This window comes from Sciurus carolinensis, chromosome 8 (genome assembly GCF_902686445.1).
Source record: "Sciurus carolinensis chromosome 8, mSciCar1.2, whole genome shotgun sequence".
NCBI classification, from domain to species: Eukaryota; Metazoa; Chordata; class Mammalia; order Rodentia; family Sciuridae; genus Sciurus; species Sciurus carolinensis.
The window spans coordinates 99,694,174-99,713,759 of record NC_062220.1 but is presented as its reverse complement, the minus strand read 5'-3'; positions in this window follow the sequence as shown (position 1 = coordinate 99,713,759).

Sequence of the window (19,586 nt, the reverse complement as noted above, 5' to 3'; positions counted from 1 at the left end):
TTTTCCAGATGAATTTCATAATTGCTTGCTCTATTTCTGTAAGGTACATCATTGGGATTTTAATTGGAATTGCATCAAATCTGTATAGTACTTTAGGTAGTATGGCCATTTTGACAATATTAATTCTGCCTATCCAGGAACATGGGAGATCTTTCCCTCTTCTAAGGTTTTCTTTAATTTCTTTCTTTAGTGTTCTGTAGTTCTCATTGTAGAGGTCTTTCACCTCTTTTGTGAGATTGATTCCCAAGTATTTTATTTTTTTCGATGCTATTGTGAATGGGGTAGTTTCCTAATTTCTCTTTCTGAAGATTCATCACATGTATAAAAATGCATTGGATTTATGAGCATTGATCTTGTAACCTGCTACTTTACTGAATTCACTTATGAGTTCTAAAAGTTTTCTAGTGGAATATCCAGGTTCCTCTAAATATATAATCATGTCATTAGCGAACAGGGATAGTTTGAGTTCTTCTTTTCCAATTCGTATCCCTTTAATTTCTTTGGTTTGTCTAATTGCTCTGGCTAGTGTCTCAAGGATGATGTTGAATAGAAGTGGTGAAAGAGGGCATCCCTGCCTTGTTCCAGTTTTTAGGGGGAATGCTTTCAGTTTTTCACCATTTAGGACAATATTAGCCATGGGCTTAGGATAGATGGCCTTTACAATGTTAAGGAATGTTCCCACTACCCCAATTTTTTCTAGTGTTTTGAGCATGAAGGGGTGCTGTATTTCATCAAATGCTTTTTCTGCATCTATCGAAATAATCATGTGATTCTTGACTTTAAGTCTGTTGATATGGTGAATGACATTTATTGATTTCCGAATGTTGAACCAACCTTGCATCCCTGGGATAAAACCCACTTGATCGTGGTGCACTATCTTTTAAATATGTTTTTGTATGCGATTTGCTAAAATTTTGTTGAGAATTTTTGCGTCGATGTTCATTAAGGATATTGGTCTGAAATTTTCTTTCCTTGATGTGTCTCTGTCTGGTTTAGGTATCAGGGTGATATTGGCTTCATAGAACGAGTTTGGGAGGGTTCCTCCTCTTCTATTTCATGGAATATTTTGAGGAGTATTGGAATGAGCTCTTCTTTAAAGGTTTTGTAGAACTCAACTGAGAACCCATCTGGTCCCGGACTTTTCTTTGTTGGTAGGCTTTTGATGACCTCTTCTATTTCACTGCTTGAAATCGATTTATTTAAGTTGTGTATGTCCTCCTCGTTCAGTTTAGGTAATTCATATGTCTCTAGAAACTTGTTGATGTCTTCAAGGTTTTCTGTTTTGTTGGAGTATAGATTTTCAAAATAGCTTCTAATTATGTTTTGTATTTCAGTCATGTCTGTTGTGATATTTCCTTGTTTATTCTGAATTTTAGTAATTTGAGTTTTCTCCCTCTTTCTCTTTGTTATTGTGGCTAAAAGTTTATCAATTTTGTTTATTTTTTCAAAGAACCAACTATTTATTTTGTTAATTTTTCCAATTGTTTCTTTTGTTTCAATTTCATTGATTTCAGCTCTGATTTTAACCATTTCCTGTCTTCTACTACTTTTGGTGTTGGTCTGCTCTTCTTTTTCTAGAAAAGCTAGAAAAGGTGTGTTTTGAGCTGTAGTGTTAAGTCGTTTATTTGTTGATTTCTACTTCTTTTGTTGAATGCGCCTTATGAAATTTATTTTCCTCTAAGTACTGCTTTCATAGTGTCCCAAAGATTTTGATATGATGTGTCTTTGTTCTCGTTTACTTCTAAGAATTTTTTTATTTCCCTCCTGATGTCTTCTGTTATCCATTCATCATATAATAGTGTATTATTTAATCTCCAGGTATTGGAGAAGTTTCTGTTTTTTATTCTGTCATTTATTTCCAATTTCAATCCATTATGATCTGATAGAGTACAAGGTAGTATCTCTATCTTCTTGTATTTACTAACAGTAGCTTTGTGGCATAAAATATGGTCTATTTTAGAGAAGGATCCATGTGCTGCTGAGAAGAAAGTGTATTCGTTCTTTGTTGGATGGTATATTCTATATATGTCCGTTAAGTCTAAATTGTTGATTGTGTTATTGAGATCTATGGTTTCTTTATTCAATTTTTGTTTGGAAGATCTATCCAGTGGTGAGAGAGGTGTGCTAAAATTGCCTAGTATTATTGTGTTGTGGTCCATTTGATTTCTTGAATTGAGAAGAATTTGTTTGACGTACATGGATGAGTCAATGTTCGGGGCATAGATATTTATGATTGTTATGTCTTGCTGATTTATGCTTCCCTTAAGCAGTATGTAATGTCCTTCTTTATCCCTTCTGACTAGTTTTGGCTTGAAGTTCACATTATCTGAGATGAGGATGGATACTCCTGCTTTTTTGCTGTGTCTGTGTGCATGGTATGTTTTTTCCTATCCTTTCACCTTTAGTCTATGGGTATCTCTTTCTATAAGATGAGTCTCTTGCAGGCAGAATATTGTTGGATTTTTCTTTTTAATCCAATCTGCCAGTCTATGTCTTTTGATTAATGAGTTCAGGCCATTAACATTCAGGGTTATTATTGTGATATGATTTGTATTCCCAGTCATTTGACTCATTTTTGTTTTTTGACATGATTTGGTTTCTCCTTTATTTGGCTATTCCTATAGGCTAGTTCCTCCCATTGCTGATTTGCATCATTGTTTTTCATCTCTTCCTCATGGAATATTTTGCTGAGAATGTTCTGTAATGCTGGCTTTCTTTTTGTAAATTCCTTTAGCTTTTGTTTATCATGGAAGGATCTTATTTCGTCATCAAATCTGAAAGTAAGTTTTGCTGGGTATAAGATTCTTGGTTGGCATCCATTTTCTTTCAGGGCTTTGTAAATGTTGTTCCAGGCCCTTCTAGCTTTTAGGGTCTGGATCGAAAAATCTGCTGATATTCTTATTGGTTTCCCCCTGAATGTAATTTGATTCTTTTCTCTCGTGGTCTTTAAAATTCTGTCTTTATTTTGTATGTTAGGTATTTTCATAATAATGTGCCTTGGTGTGGGTCCGTTGTAATTTTGTATTTTTGGAGTCCTATAAGCCTCTTGTACTTGATTTTCCATTTCATTCTTCAGATTTGGAAAATTTTCTGATATTATTTCATTGAATAGTTTGTTCATTCCTTTGGTTTATTTCTCCAGGCCTTCCTCAATCCCAATAATTCTTAAATTTGGCCTTTTCATGATATCCCATAATTCTTGGAGATTCTGTTCATGATTTCTTACCATCTTCTCTGTTTGGTCAACTTTGTTTTCAAGATTAAATATTTTTGTCTTCAATGTCTGAGGTTCTGTCTTCCAGGTGTTCTATCCTATTGGTTATGCTTTCTATGGAGTTTTTAACTTGGTTTATTGTTTCCTTCATTTCAAGGATTTCTGGTTTTTTTTTTTTTTTTTTTCAGTATCTCTAACTCTTTATTGAAATGATCTCTTGCTTCCTGTATTTGCTCTTCCAACTGTTGATTGGCGCAATCATTTAATGCCTGCATTTGCTCTTTCATCTCCTCGTTTGCTTCCCTGATTGTTTTAATTATGTACACTCTGAACTCCCTTTCTGACATTTCTTCTGCTGTGCTGTCATTGGGTTTTGTTGATGTAGTATCTAGGTTTGTTTGGGACATTTTCTTCCCTTGTTTTCTCATATTGGTCAGATGTCAGTGGGACTCTGAGATATTGCAGATTTCCTCTATTGGCTTATAGTGTCCCTGTAGATTTCCAGTGTATCACCTCCTAGCCTTCAGTAGCCTGAAGTCTTTGAGGAACTTGATAATGCAGTGCTTCTGAAGAAAGCTGCCCCTAGCCCACTACTGGTTCCAGAACTTGGAGCTGGCTCTGTGCGGAAAGGCTCTCACTGGGGTACCTGCTCCAAGAAGCTGGCCGTGTGGGAGGAGCCCATCGCCAGAGTGAGCAGGGCTACCTGGGGAAGACTCTAGCTGCCCTGCCCTGCTCTGATAAGCTGCCCCTATCCGGGCCTGCCACACAGGCCAAGCTTCACCTGGTGGGAGAGACTCACCCTGTTGTTCTATTTCAGTCCGAGTCTCTCAATGCCTCCCCTTGTTGAATCCTAGGTTCTGGAGCGACAGGAGATGCAGTCACCCTCTAGTCCACCATCTTGGATCGCCCTGTGGAAAGAGTCTGTGGCCAGAGGGGACAGGGCCGCCTGGAGAAGTCTCTGGCTGCCCTGTCCTGGTCCCAGAGGATGCCTGCGGGTTGGAGCTCTCTGCTGGCTTGGGGACTTGTGACTGGCACTGTGTAGAAAGGCTCTCACTAGGCGGTCTGCTCTGAGAAGCTAGCCTTGAAAGGCGCCTCCCGCCAGAGGGAGCCGAGCTGCTTGGGGAAGTCCCTGGCTGCCCTGTCCTGGTCCCTGAAGCTGCTTGAGGGCCGGAGATCGGGGCGCTGGCGCCGGGACTTGGAGCTAGTTCTGTGCAGAAAGGCTCTCACTGGGGGGCCTGCTCCGAGAAGCTGGAGAAGCTGGCCGTGTGGGAGGAGCCCTTCGCCAGAGTGAGCAGGGCTACCTGGGGAAGACTCTAGCTACCCTGCTCTGCTCTGATAAGCTGCCCCTATCCGGGCCTGCTGCCCAGGCCGAGCTTCACCTGGTGGGGGAGACTCACCCCGTGGCTCTATTTTAGTCCGAGTCTCTCAATGCCTCCCCTTCTTGAATCCTGGGTTCTGGAGCGACTGGAGACGTAGTCACCCTCTAGTCCGCCATCTTGGATCACCCCCTCCTGAAATTCTTTATGGTCTTTTTTCTTATCCTCCACTCTCTGGCTTTCAGCTGTAATCTACACAAATATATATCACAAATTTATGTCTCTAGTCCAGCTATCCTTTCCTGCATTTCCAAGTGCCTCTTGAACATTTCCACCTGAGTGCATCATCAGCACTATAAAATTAATGTCTAAAACAATGGATGACATTGCTGAGTTTCAAACCAGCCTCTGCCTCTGATTCTGCTCTTTTTGTAAATGGAAATAAGATCCTCTGAGTTACAGAAGCTCAAAGTCTCAGACCTCCATCCAAAGTAACTTTTCCTTTTCCTGGCTTTGAGGCCGTAGACTCAAAATACCTTGGCTACCTTTTCTTTGTGCTCATGAGTTGTGAGGAGGTAAAGATCATAGATTCTTTCTCCCATTTTGATGTCTATGCAAAATTTGAGTTCTGACCTTTAGTCTTTCTCACTTAATTCCATTACATTGTTACCAAAGCACCCCTCGGTTCACAGCACTATTCTGCCCAAAATTTCCCCACAGCATATGATGTCAGGGCAGCCTTTTCAGAGTTTTAGGCCATAATTCCTTGACCTTTGACCAATAGTACACCCCTACCTTACCACCAAATATACCGCATTTATGCGCCAAACCTCCATGCAACCACTCTCTGGCCTCCTCAAGTTTCTTGAGTTTTATGAGCATGAAATTCTGATTTCTCCCTTATAATATCCACTCATAAAAATATTTTTCACTTTTTGAGATCCATTCCAATTCCTAATTCCTCCGTAAAGATCTTCTAGATGCTTCCAACATGTAGTCATCTTCTTTCTTTGACCCCTATGACAGTTATATTTTTTAGCATTATGCCATAATGCACCTATAGAACATTTTCATCACAGTTTCTCTATGAAAAGGTAAACTTCTCATAGGCCAGGAAGGTGTCTTAATGGCCCCTGTTGTCCTTGCAGATACAGGATGCCCTGCTTACAGCTGACACTATAGGAATATGAGAGAAAATAAATGAATCCAAATAAAAGTACAAAAGGAAATGACAAAATGTCATGGCAATTCATAGGATCAAAGGAAACATAGGGTCGAGAGACAATTGGTGCCATTGAGGAAAGACAGTTATTTTGGGGGGGCACCCTTAAAATACCATAGTATCTTTTAACTCTTGCTCAGAAAGCAGGTAAATAGTGGTACACATATAATTGGAATTAGGTAAGAAAATTACTTAATTTATAATCTTTGAGATTACTCTGTACTGCTATTCCATGGATCATATTTATTCCTTTGCCATATATAATTCACCAAATTCTGCTTTTTCTATAATAAACCAAAACAGAAGATTTTGTCTCATTCTCTCTTCAAGACTTTTTGTTCGTTTTATTTTGTGTAGGAAGAAATAATGTTAGCCTGAGTGGGCTTATTTCAAAACACATGAGTTGAACAGTAATTCCCTTTCCCTCCTTTCACTGCTATGACTGAATGGAACCAAGGAGAATTTATGGCCTAAAGCAGTCCTGAGTCTGGTTTTTGTATTAGTAATGCTCTCTGACTGTACAGGACAAGTGAAGGCACAGCTCATGATCCATGGCCCTATGTAATTTTCAAATCTTTCTATGTTTTTGGGCATGATCTGACAATCTAAACAATTTGGTTTAAAAATTGTCCTAGGTCATCTTACCCTCATTGGTCTTATAATGAAATCCATGAAACTGTATTACAAATGCTCTAAAGACCTTTCTTATACGAATGTAAGTATAAAAACGTGTATTTTATATAGCAATGACTTCAGGAATTTATGAAATTATGTCTTGGTGTTATGGTCAGAATTACTACCTCCCAGATTTTTAGTGGAGTTCTCTTAAAATATAACATAATACCAACAGCAACCAAATTGCAAGATAGATTATTTTAAAGCATGTTGACATTAATAAACTAAGCAATCAAACCTCTTTCCAAAGATGAAGGAATTATCTTTTTCTTAATCCTAGTAAGGTTTACAATTAGAGTACTATTTATGACTCAATCTTAGAGGATAAACACGTTTTGCTATTTAGAAATCATGGAGTATTAAGAACTACTATAGACCTTAAGGAAAGAACACATAGTGGCAATGCTTTTCAAAGATATTGTCACTTGAAGATGAAATAATGATTGGAAATATTAGGAGAGGAACAATTAGAAATAGATGGAAACTTTTCATTGACCAAACATGAGACTTAAATGACCCAAAGCCCTGCAGGTTTTGAGGATCAGGCATATTTTGTTATTGTCATTCTGTGAGTAAGTATTAATTCTCTCTTTTAAAATATTTTTGTACGGCAAGATAATCAGAAAAATATCAAGTGAAATTTCAAAAACTAATGAACATAGTAGCAATCCTTAAAGCGAATTAAGGAAATGAAGTGGAGAAATGGGCATAGCAGACAAAGCAGACAGGAGAAATAGCATGTGACTTCAAAGCAACCTAATGAAACTATCCCTGAGGAACGAATGTTCATAGGTGATGCTGAGCTCTAGGTGTACTTGAAATGATAATACAAAATAACTCCTCCATATCCCTCTACCTGCTGTTGCATTAAGCTAGAAATCTTTCTAAGTATGGATTAAAAAAGCAAAGGGAACTCCAAATTCTAAGGGAAAGGGAAGGTGAGATTCCTAAATATAACAAACTCAGGGAATTTCTTATGCAGAATAAACATTGCTTTATGTACTTAGAAAAATCCTTGGATTGCAAAATAACTAAAAGAAAAAAAAAAGGCTGGGGGGCGGTGGATTTGGATAAAAAGAAGGGAAAACAATTCTATGAATAGTGAAAAGAACAAAGCATTGGGGGTTAGGAACCCTCAGTTCTTGTTTGGCCCTGCAGCCACTTTCTCTTTAACCTGGTTAAATCATCCAAACTCTGGGTGCCTCCATTCTTCAGTGTGAAATAGGAAAAGGGAGATGACCTCTTCCTTGGCCCAAACAAATAAGAGAAAGGCCAATCCTCTAGTGTTTCCTATCTCAGTAAGTGGCAGTATTTGGTATGTTATTGTTAGAATTGGAAACTTTGTTGTCATCCTTGGCTTCCCTTTTGCTTTAACCTCCACATTCAAAACAGAACTAAATCCTGCCCATTCTATTTCCTCTGTATCTATCAAAGAAGCCAACATATCTCTATTTCCATAGATTCCACAATGATCTAGGCCACTGCAATCTCTCCCACAAAATACTTCAATCATCTGCAACGGATCTCCCCAAATCTTCCCTTGCCTCCTGCCAAACCATTCTCTCCACACTGCAGCTGGAATGATACTCTGAAAATACAAATCTAACCTTTCACTTCCCTTATTAAATTGTATCTTTGAACTCAAGTTGCTCCTCGGAAAAATTTTAGAATCTACTTGCTTGGGTCTCTCTGTTCCATCCATACTAAATTCTTCTTAATTCCTTCCCTTTACATTCTGTTCTCTAGCTTGTGCCCATCATTCTCATTAACCCTGTAGTGGTCTTCATGACACCTACTTTTACCTGTCACCCTTCAGTCTTAACCAAACATGTCCTCAGGAATGCCTTCCTTGATTCCCCAACTCTAGGCCAGCCACCTCTTGACAGACTTCCATCCTTTATACTCCACCTCTGTGGTTCTGTAGTTATTTCCTTTGAAGTAAGAGTACGGGTTGAGTGGTGAATCCCTAACAGATATGTGCATGGCCCAACTCCTAAAACCTATAAGCATAAACTTATCTGTCGCAAGAGTTTTTGCAGATGTAATTACATTAAACCTCTCTAGATGAGCTCATCCTGGATTAGGGTGGCCTTAAATCCAATGGCAGGTGTCCTCCTAAGAGAAAAGCAGAGGAAGGAGATTTGAGTCACAGATACAGAAAAGGTAGTCATGTGAATACAGGAGTAGAGATTTGAGTTCTGCAACTCCAAGCCAAGAAACAACCAAAACAGGAAGAAGCAAGAAAAGATCATTCCCTGAAGCCTTATGAGAGAGTGCAGTCCTGTGTACAACTGGATTTCACACTAGTGGCCTCTAAAACTGTAAGAACAAATTTCTGTTGTTTTTGGCCATCAGGTTTCTGATAATCTGTTATGGCATTCCTAGAAAGCTAATATAAGAGTTTCTCTTCCCTGCTGGACTCTAAACACCAGGAGACAAAAACCCATGCTTGCTCACTACTGGGCCTGGCATAATGTAGGCCACTTGTACTGACAGATCAATTAGATGGCTAAGTCTCAACTACATATAGATACACCTGAGGTCAAGGCAAAGCTGTTAACTGGAGAGGTAGCCATCCAGGCCCGCCATCTTGAAGAAAGAACTAAGGAAGCAAAGATGATTCTTCTTTCTTCCTGAAGCTCAAACACTCTAGACGGTCTCTGTTAGGCCAATAATCTAGACCAAAGCTTTGGATTACACTGTTGTTCTACATAGAAAACAAGCTCTATTCAGCCTACCTAACAGCAGTGACATTTAAAATATTTAATCAACAGCTTATCATGAGTGCCAGTCTCAAAAGATAAATACAGCTACAGAGTGGAGCAATATCCTGGAGATTCTACCATTGTGAATAATATCCCTTTAATTATGAGATTATAGAGAGATGTGGAGCTGAGTTGGGGGAGGGATGTTAACCAATATTGGAATATTTTAATAATGCAATGCCTGGCATGACCTTCCTGTATTATGCAGGTGTGTATCTGTCCTGCCCCATCCATGTTAGTCATCTGCAACGTAAGTTCCTATTCTATTCCCACCTCTTAAAAAGGGGGAGGGGGAGAGAAAGAAAAAGAAAAACAGTTGTAATGGCTAGCTTCTCTGAGCTTTGTCTCTGAATTTCCTTGCTTTTTCTTTTGAATCATATCCCTTAGCAGCTTGACTGGCCTCTCATTATGTTACCTCATAGATTCATGCTGTATTAATGCTACTTTTGAGCTGTAATTTAAGTTCTTTTACTGTACAGGGTCATGTTTTATTCTTCTATGTATTTCCTGGGGTTTAATCAAAGTACATTTTTTAAAATTTTGAATGCTTGATAATTCATTAAAAGTTTGATTACAGACAAGTGAATTGCATGAATTACTTCCTGAAATCAAAGTCAATTTTTATGTCAGTCTTAGCTAGTAGAATAGGTTGTAAAAAATACTAATACTTGAAGTCATGGCCACTTGATAGACTGGTGTGAATAAACAATAGAGGTTAGCCATTTTTGCAATTTAATATCAGCTTCCTTCAGTAATTGGTATAAAATGTAATTATTATTGTTTGGGTAGAATTCAATGATTTAAGCACTTTTACATCTATTTGCTCAATAGTCCTTTTGGATAAAATAATGTTTTGAGAAAAAATAATACATTTATATGTTCAAAATCTACAAGGAATGCTTGTTATAAACTTCTCTTTCCATGTATTCAATTCCTTAATTTGGAGAGTGCACATTTTGATAGTGAGAGATACCATTATTATCTCATCTAGTTTTTCCTTGTACCTTGTCAGGTTCATGTTGTAGGATGAATAAATTCCAACTAACAGAAAATGACAATCCCCAGTTCTCACATTCATTAAATAGAAGTCTCAGGGTTGGAAATAATAACAATTTATTTCTGTTGGAGTTTGTAACCTCATTTCTTTCACAAAGAGATAAATCCAGACAGAAAATTCATAGCATGGCATTTTGAATGCTAACAAATCCAGATATAATATTAGAGTGTGAAGGATGATTGAGACTTGGTTGATCCTGGGTATGGACTTATGTAAAATTCCTTCTAGGGATTGTCAAGGAACCCTGGAACCATGGGTGTGGACTGAACTCTGGGTTCTTCTCCTAATTTCACCCAAAGCTATATTGATGTTAATCTATTTTGCATCAACGGCTCTTCCTAAAATCTTCTTTTGGGAAAGAATTTTAAACTTCTGAGAAGCAAACAAAACAAAACACAAGCACAAAATTTAAATATCACATATCCAATCCCTAATTTCAAAGATGACACCTGGAGCACTGCAGAGCCTGGACTAGAGCCCAGCCTGTGGACTCCCACTTTGTGGTGTTCCAGGCCTCTTTTCTCCTTTGTATCTTGAGGGAATGGACACCATCAAAGAAAGAGGACTTAACAATAGTCTCTTAGTTAACCTCCACACAGTCTAGAAGAGTTTAAACCTGGTTGAGAAGAAGATTGTCCTAGTGGCTGCTGTGTCTACATTTTTGGCCTAGGCTGAAATTTTGGGCTCAGCAGTGTCGTCCTCAGAAAATAGACAGTGAAGTCTGTGGAAGGAACTTGCAGAACTTTTCCTCTCTTGACCTAAGCCAGGCAGTTTTGCAAGAATGGGGACACTGTTTTCATTGGTAGAGCAACCTCTCAACAAAGAACACTTTAGCAAAAGTCTTTGTGGCCTGAACTTTATCTTTAACTCCTGCTAGCTTCTAGGAGCAGACCAAGGTATCAGGAACAAGAACACATCCTTCTCGCAGTTTTTTATTTCTGAAGAATAGTTTTGTAGCTACCTTGGGGGAAAGATACAACCCTTATTCATGTTGGTCCAACAGTAGACATGGCAGCTGAAATAAGATCAGAGCTTGTCTTCCTCAGCTGTGGGAGTAACAAGAAGGACACATGTAAGCTGCACACAGCAAATTTGCCTGAGATGCTCTATCCCCTTTGAGAAATACTAAGAAATCTTGAAGATGACCTCAATGTGCTACTTTGGGCGTTCTGAGAGCAGTCTATATTAATAATAAATCATATCTAGCCTTTTCCTTTAGATTATGGATAGCATTTATGCAGATCCCTATTGAAATTATTTGAATTCTGTTAGTGAAAGACTCCACTGATGACCAAAATTTCAAACCAAATATGAGATAAAACCTTGTTAGAAATTTGCAAGATTATACTGCAGTATTTCTGTTATTAGAAGTTGAAATACACTGGCCTTAAATAGATAAAGAACATTTGTCTACTCCAATGACAAGTTGTATTTAGGCAAACACTGGTTTTATACCAAGTCATTTTAGAAACAATATGCTTTTTGATACTGTGAATGCTTTCTATTAAATCTCATATTTATTAGCCTTTTTATATCACACTAGATTTCTTTTCACTCTTTTATTGAATTCCCTACATCTTTACATCTGACCTTACTAACGACTACCACAGGAAATAATTCCTTGCTTGTGTTTAGAAATGACTGGATTGGATCACTAATTAGAAATACTGGAAAGCAAATGACAAAGGAGCAAACTGACCATTTCTGCTTCATCTGATAGAAGCAGTAGAAAATTCTCTCCTTAATTCTCCTATCAGAAATGCCACATTCTTTCCCTGTTGCCTGCTTCACTAAGGAGGGGCAACTGTTCTTAAACAAGATCTAACATTTACGTGAAACCAATAGTTTCCAGTAAAGGGTTTTTAGGATAAATGCAGGCTTACTGGTAAATATTGGTTTAATCTTAAGGGAAAATTAAAAGCTTGTGGTTTGGGACTGACTGCAGAAGGCAGATGCATAAGGACTAGGGACTGAAGAGTTGGTAAAATCCCCAAATAATGTTCTATTTTCCAGCTCCAGGCAAAAGAACAAGAACGTACCCATTCATTTTCTCTTAAAGGAAAGAATTATCTGAAGCCTAGGAGGCCTGAGTAAAATTCAATCAGTCTTTTTCAATGTTTTGCTTAGTAGTGCTATATATTAAGCTCTCCTCATAACTTACCCACCCAAGGGCCTGGTAGAATAGAAATCATGGTAATTTGTGCTACTTTTTGTGGAGACTGTGTCTTATAAACTGAGCATAATAGTATGTTGTGTGACTCCGTTTATTGCCGAATTACAGTTCATGTGGGCATGTTTAGTAGAGTAGTGTTAAGTTGCTTTCTTTCACGTATAGCTTTGCTGGAACTTTTAAAAACATTTTTACTGATCACAGTCTACTAATTGCTCAAGTCTTATTCAATTCACTCATCATAAATGAAAGAGTTGCCTCATTTCCCATCAGTGTCTGGTTTCTTCTGTTGACTTTTTTTCTCCTTTTTCTGTCTGACAATTCACTTTTTCAGAGAGTGCACAATAGGATACCAGCTCTGCCATCTGTGTGTGTTTTGAAATGGAATTCAACCCTGAGGATCCAGAAGTGAGGAATAGTAGTTATCCCCCATAGGATACCTCCTTGACCCCTTCCCTATCTGACCTCAGAGGGGGAAAACATCACAATACCACCCTCAACAATATGGACACAGACCCACCCTCTTGGGTCCTGGGGTGTTATTGAGCTAACTATTTGCCCAGAAAAGATTTTCTCTATCCATTCATCCAGGAGATGTTATAGTCAACAAAATGTGTGAGACAGCAAACTTTCATAAGGAAGGAATCAATTATCACTGTTGGTGGCTCAGTTCATGGTCTCCATGGTCTCTTCTTATTCTGTGACAGATTCCACAAACAAAATAGGTTAAATTCCATAATATGATCAACAAGAAACAGCAACAATACATAGCCCATGTACCAGCACAACACAGAATCCTCTTGGTAGAAGACTTCTCTGCCTTGTGTGAAGCCTTGAGGTTTCTGTGAGTCCTGGGAATTTGGGGTTGGTGTGCTCTCTGGAGGCCAGGAATTCTTGCTGCATTTTGGGGTGGGATACAGCCGTGTACCCTTGCTTCCAGGGGGATTCTTTTCAAGGTGCAATTCTCAACAGTTTCGAAGCAGTGGGGGCTCTTAACAGTTGCATTTATGGACAGACATTTCCCCTTCTGACTTTGCAATTGGTCTATAGTATGAGAAAATAATTGGGTCAGGGGTGGGATGGCACGTAGAGAGTAGGGAGAACACAATTTCAAACTGGAATAGGCTTTCCAGCTCAATTTGCGTGTACACTATCAGATGGAAGAGGGATAATTTAGTGTACACTTAAACTAACATGTATATTTATATACCAGAGACACAGAAAACAGAGTCATTATTGAATAAATGTATTGATGATTATTTGATTTTGGTAGTTGAACTAGCTGTAAACCAACATAACAGGGTGAAGTACCATGGTGGAGCTGAAGGTAGGAGTGCCTGCCCATTCCTACCAATCAGATCTTGTCTGCTATCTTCCTTTCTGCCTTCCCACTATCTCCAAGCGGGATGTTTAACCACATCCATATCTTTAAGATTAAACTTTAACTTCAGCAAAATGGATTTTTGGGAAACTTATCTAACCTCTGACTTATGGTCTTTGTATTGATAACTACCATTTTGCCTTGGTCTGGGGACTCAGACATGACATTCTTTCCTAATTCTGGCACCAAATAGCCTCTGTATTTTCCCATTCAAGGTCATGTCTGTCTTGAGCCCTCGTGATTATTCTAGCCTTCCACGAGTGGGAAACACCATAGCCCCTACCATACATCTTCTTATAAGTACAGTTACTTGACCCTTGTTCCCTGGTCCCCATAGAACTTAGTGAAGCTGCTTATTTTTCTGACCATGACCTACGCTCAGACTCTTACTCATTCTACCTATCCCACCCTCAAGGTTGCCTTTTTCCTCTACCAGGCTTATTTATCACTGCTTGCTTGCTTTGGCCATGCCCTTTTAGATATTCTCTTCTACCTGCTAGACAGAAATCCTCCCAGCATCTGTCCATCAACTTTGGCTTCAGGACCAAACTAAATAGAGGTGGTGTCTTGCCCCTTCCTGGACAGCCTCATCTATTTTAGTTCATCAGGACAAGGTCTGAGCTGGAGCATGGGGTAGAATTATCTAGAAAGGAACTTCATTGTCTAACTGCAGAAAGGTGACATTAAGGATGCTATAGACATAGACCAGAAGGGCAGGCAGGTCTGAGATCCCCTGCTGTCCCTACCCCTGTCCTAGCTGCCCCAGGAATGATAGGGAGGAGCAATAGCAGAATGCTCCCACAGGAAGGAACCATCAAGGCACACTCTATGTTAGTATGGTGCAACATTTCATGGGCACATATATTTAAAGAAAAGGTATTTTTTTCTTTTGTGTGGAATATGTACTTCAATGACTGAGTAAATCCATTCAGTTTGGAGATGTCACTATCTGAAAGGTTGTGCATCAACCTGAGGTAAGTTACCTCCATTTCTTAATCTTATTTACCAAACCATTCACTGGTAAGTCTCTGGATTAAATTACACTAGTTATATTTAAAAATAAGAACTAGTAGTATCTTTACGATTATGAGTTAGGACCTAAATTAAGTGATATATATATATATATATATATATATATATATATATATACACACATATATATATATATATACACATATATACACACACACACACATATATATATATAAAATGACATGAGCTATATATCTCATATCATTTGATTTCCATAAAACACCTTCTTTTGATGAGGAAACCAAAATTCAGAGAGAGAAATGTCCTTCCCAGGGACTCACAGCTTGAAAGTGCAAAAGTTTTAGGTTTGAGCTCAGATCTTCCTGCTCTAAAGCTGTATGATTTTACCCACTACAGGAATGCATTACAAAGTCAGTACAATGAGATGGTATTAAAACTCCTTTTTCCCTTCTGGGCGTTAGAACACATTTTCACATGGTATTTTCTGAGATACTGAGGTAGGTTTCCAAGCTCAGTGCTTCACCTGGTTTTTGCTTTTTCTGTGTGTACTACATGTAAAGAATAGGATTAAGCACGGATATTCAGGCCCAGGCTAAAGGATGGATTATCAGAAACCATAAACAGCAAAAGGAAATATTTGTTGAAAACCAAATTTATAAGAAAACTTAATTATCTATTATTGCCAAAAGGTAGGTGTAGGGTTAATTTTATGCTAGAACAAAAATAATATTTGTGTCATGTTTCCTGTATACAAATTGTTCTGAATGTGGTGTTCTTAGCTTTTCTATACTGCCCTTTGTTCTTTTCACGTTGTTATTTTTATATATAAATAAAACTCCTTGTTTACATTACTGTTTCAGAGACTTTGGAGTAGAAAAAGGAATAATTTTCTTAAATTGGCCCACCCTCAAATGATGCTGTAGTTAAAACTACACAATAGAGACAGCAGGGTGGCCCACTCTATCCTGCACAGTTTTGACAATAACTGGAAAAAAAGAGGGAGTAAAACTAAAATGGTCCCAAAAAAATCTTCATAGAAAATAAACATCTTGACTTGGTTAACATGGCATCCATAAGAGAGGATAACCATGGTGCCAAAGCACAGATGTGGATAGGAAGATGGAGGCCATCCGAACGCTTCACATCCAGGGCAGGATCTATTCAAGTCAAGGTTAACAGTGTTGGTAAGGTGTTACCAGGGGTTCAACTGTAAGGATGAGTTGAGACCTAAGAGAGGCTGTGACCTCATCCCTGCGGCACAGAGTCAGAAAAAATTAAATGGAAGAACGGCAGCCAGAAAATGAGGCAGAGGGGTACTTTCTGGAAAGGAGAGATCTGTGAGGCTCTGAGATAGGAGGCAGTAGGGAAGTTGGTAAAGGAGCAATCTGTGTGTCAGTCCAGTGCTCAGGCCTTGCCTGCCTCCCCGCCATGGTAGAGTTCTCTAGGTCAGCCCTGCGAAGTCAGGACTTTAGCTACTCCATTGTACAGACCAGAGCCTACAAAGTTTCAAGAAACTCAGAACTGGCTGGATTGTGAAGCCAATAATTGACAAAAGCACACTTCAGACTGAGTACTAACCCAGGTTTAAACTGCTCACCTGTACTTCCCTCTTGTAGAGATGGTCTTTAAATAGCAGAGGAGGGTGGGGAAGCATGACTTCCAAAGTAATCTTATCATAACTACATCAAGCATTTCCAGGAGCCCGGGTGTCATGATAGACCCTGCTTGCTTGCTGGGCTTCTGTGGCTGTCTCCCCACCCCCACCTCCAGCTACAGAGAGGAAAGACTATTATGTAAAGAACCCAGCTAAGACATTAAAGAGATATAGCACACTAAAGAAGGTAATCAGAGAAGAGTGATGGGTGGTACAGAAATGATCATTGGCTGACATGAGAAAATTTTTCAGTTTTCTTGAGGGAAAGAATCTGGTTCTGAACTTGCTAAGTTCATGTTTCTTGTGAGAGATTTCTTTCCTCCTAATATCAAGTTGTTAATACCTTTGCTTTTCTGATACCCTTCTCTTGAAACTGAAAATCTCAGGCCCTGGGGCAAGTTTTGTTTTCATGGGATGTTCAAGGGACTTTATTACAGAACTTAGTAAATTTGGTTGCAATTCTCACTTCATTTCAGTATAAGTCTGTTCTTGGGTCTGTGAATTCCCCTTTCAGAAAGCAGATCCTCTCTCCCTCCTTTCCTTCCCTTCATTTTTCTCCCTCCTTTCCCTCCCTCTTCCCTTATTCCCTTCCTCTCCTATTTCTGCCTTGCCTTCTACGTCTTCTTCTCCTCCTCCCTAAGCCCTTTTCACCCTTTTATCTCTTCCTGCCGACCTAGATTCTTCCTTTCCTTCATTCCCAACCTGGCACTGTGCAGTGCGAACTAAGCTTATGAACACAAGAAAACCTTCAGGAACGGGGGACTTCAGGAATGAGTGCCCCGTTGGGATTTTAAAGTACCAAGAGTTCTTCTTTGAATAATAGGGACCTTCTTTGGGAAGAAGATTTTTGGGGAAAAAATTCACCAGAAATATGGCTACAAAATTGTTAGGTTAATTTCAAAAGAAGCACACCATTTTCTGTGACTCTTGAGGAGGAGCTTTAATACACCTGTTTAAGAGTCTGTAAAGGGGTTCGTTGGGGAGAGGACTTTGGCCCTAGAATATAACAAAAAAAAAAAAAAAAGAAAGAAAAAAAGAAAAAGAAAAAAGAAAAGGGAAAACAAAACAAAACTTATGACTGCTAGCACCAGCTGTGTCATTGATCAGAATGTAAAGTCAGTCAGATGCCACCAAACTCCTCACCTCTACACTAGCCTGAGGTACTTGCAGGATAAGTTCAAAACACTCAAAGCAGAGGACCAGTTCTTCCAAAAGCAATAAGAACATTAGGGAAACTAACATTTATTAAGTATGAACATATTCATTTAATGAACTAGTTAAAACTGTTGAATAAACACCATTGTTTACCTAATTTATCCAAATTCATCTTCAAAAGATTTAGATGTGGTGCATGCCTATAATCCCAGTGCTTCAGGAGCTAAGGCAGGAGGATCATGAGTTCAAAGCCAGCCTCAGCAAAAGCAAGGTGCTAAGCAACTCAGCGAGACCCTCTCTCTAAATAAAATACAAAATAGGGCTGGGGATGTGGCTCAGTGGTCGAGTGCCCCTAAATTTAATCCCAGCCCTGCCCCCCCACTCCCCAAAAAAAGATTTAGATGTGGATTTTTTTATCCAATCATAGCCAAGGAAGATTCTGGCATGAGAGACTGAATCCTTACCCAGAACAGCACACTAGAAAGGTACAGGGAAGAAATTTTGGAAGTGTGTCCACCCTGCTCGCCTCCTCCCACTGTCATGTGTTACCTTGTCCAAGATTGTATGTGAGTGCAAAGAAATACTCACAATCTGGAAGCTTTGGATGACAAGGTACAAATATAACCTGATTCCTGAGTCCTTAAATAACCACTGCTTAGGAAGTCTCAGCTCCAATGGTCCCTATTCGAAAGGCAAAAGTGTGGAGAAGTTTAAGCAGCTGGTTTTATATTCTTTACCCAAATAACCATGAGGCAAATTTCTATTTTTCTCTGTTTATTCCTCCATTCTTCTCCAGTTTGTGTGTGTGTGTGTCTGTGTGTGCACCTATACGTATGTAGTCACATTCACAATAATAATCTACAAAACATCTTACCCAGTAAACTTCCATTGAAAGCCCACTGTAACTGACCTGCAGACTGGTCGGCATGGCACTGAGGTGATAGCCCCTCTTTTAAGGCATGCCCTTCAGGGAACCCACATCCCACAGGGAGGTCACTCCAGTTTTGAGGCTCTGACACACCCTGTGCAGAATTTAACAACTGATAAGTGGAAGCCTCTCTGTAGGCTCTGCCATCTAATTAGACCTTTTCTTTCTGATAACACTAACAACAATACCCAATCACAAGAGTTCAGATCTTAGCAGTTTGTGATATGGGGTGTGTGCTATTAAAAAGGGCTTAAGCGTTCTGGTGGGGATGGAAGCCAGAGCCCTGACGTCACTTCACACCTAGTGTCTTTAAAGGTGAAAGATGCTGGTGGGGAGGACAGCAGCCTTGTAGGCAGGGTCTCCTTCAGTTGAAGGGGTGACTTACGGGGTATGAGGGTGGACCCCAGAGCCCATCAGCCCTTGCTTTTGCTCCTGATGAAGAGCCATGTTATGGATGGGTGTAGAAGATTGGTATATTTGTTTCTAATGCCTAAAAAATAAATTCAAAGTACAATTAAGGAAAAATATAAATCTGACTTTCAGAAGATCAGTGATTTGGAAACTACTCCAAAGTGACTCAGTGAAACTCACCAACTTATATTACTACTCAATAGTCTTGAAAATTCAAAGACCAATCTGGGAAGGTAGAAGAAACCTATCTATATGCTTAAAAAAATAACAAAATCAGAAGATCAATATACTTCATAGAAACTTAAAACCTTTATAGAAAATTAAAACCCATAGATCAGTTAAAATTAAAATTAAACTGAGAAAAAACACATTGGCAGCAAATATGGCAAGAGCTGCTACTCTAATACATGAAGATATCTTCAATAAACAATTTATATAACTTCTGTTAAAATTGAGTAAATAACAAGCACAATAAACCAAAAAGGTAAAAGTTGTACAAATAACACTAACTTCAAGCATATTACTAATGGGAAAAAAAGTTACAAGTCTGGGAATGTAGCTCAGTGGTAGGGCACTTGCCTACCATGTGCAAGGCCCTGGGTTCTATCCCCCATACTATGAGAGAGAGAGAGAGAGAGAGAGAGA